We start from the raw sequence: 974 nt of genomic DNA on the forward strand, positions 1-974 counted from the left end.
CGCACCGACAAGGGCGTCAGCGCCTTCGGGCAGGTGGGGCTGCGCCGCTCTGGGCCCAGTGATAGGGTTCCTGGCCGGGGCCAGTTTTCCACACCAAGCCTAGGCTTTTTCCACCTTAATTCCAGGTTTTTCCACTCCAGTCCCAGTTTCTTCCATATCAGCACCAGGTTTTCCAATGCTGGTGCCAGTTCTCCACACCAGTCCCAGGTTTTTCCACACCACTTCCAGGTTTTTTCCCACCCTGGCACCAGTTTCTCATCCCCACTCTAGGTCCAGTTTCTCTCACTCTAGATCCAGTTTCTCCCATATTCACACCAGTTTTCCATATTACTCCCATTTTTTTCCATGCTGGCACCAGTTTTCCACACTAGTTCCAGTCAGTTTCCACACTGGCACCAGTTTTCCATACAAGTGCCAGTTCTTCCCCACTCTAGTTCCAGTTTCTCCCACATTAGTGCTATTTTTTTCCATATTAGCTCCAGTTTTCCACACTAGTTCCAGTCAGTTTCCACACTGGTGCCACTTTTCCATAAAAGTGCCAGTTTCTTCCACTCCAGTCCCAGTTTCTTCCATATTCACACCAATTTCTTCTGTATCAGCACCAGGTTTTTCCACACTGGTGCCAGTTCTCCACACCAGTCCCAGGTTTTTCCACCCTGGCACCAGTTTCTCCTCCAAGTGCCATTTTTTCCCCCCCTCTTGATCCAGTTTCCCCTGTATTTTCCCCCATATCCACACCAGTTTTCCCCTCCAGGGCCCTATTTTGAGCTGCGTTTCCGGCTGCTGCTTCCCCGGTAGCTCCCACATGAGGAGACGCCCCTGCCTTGACCCAGCTGATTTCACACCCCCCAAACCCCCCGATTTCGGGTCGGATCGCTGCGGGGAGGCACAGGCAGCGGAAGGCAGGTGGAGGGGGAGCGGGCCAGGCGCATCTGAGCCAGAGTCGTCAGATTCGGTGCTACGTGGGCGGCGTT

The 974-nt window shown here is 53.6% G+C and overlaps 1 protein-coding gene across 1 annotated transcript in view; it reads left to right on the forward strand.

Moving 5' to 3' along the window:
• The window catches only part of PUS3 (pseudouridylate synthase 3), a gene marked incomplete at both ends in the record, with an annotated part of 3180 nt that overhangs the window by 357 nt on the left and 1849 nt on the right, over positions 1 to 974 (forward strand). The window lies entirely within an intron of this gene.

The sequence above is a fragment of the Buceros rhinoceros genome, unplaced genomic scaffold (assembly GCF_000710305.1).
Source record: "Buceros rhinoceros silvestris isolate BGI_N320 unplaced genomic scaffold, ASM71030v1 scaffold30535, whole genome shotgun sequence".
NCBI classification, from domain to species: Eukaryota; Metazoa; Chordata; class Aves; order Bucerotiformes; family Bucerotidae; genus Buceros; species Buceros rhinoceros.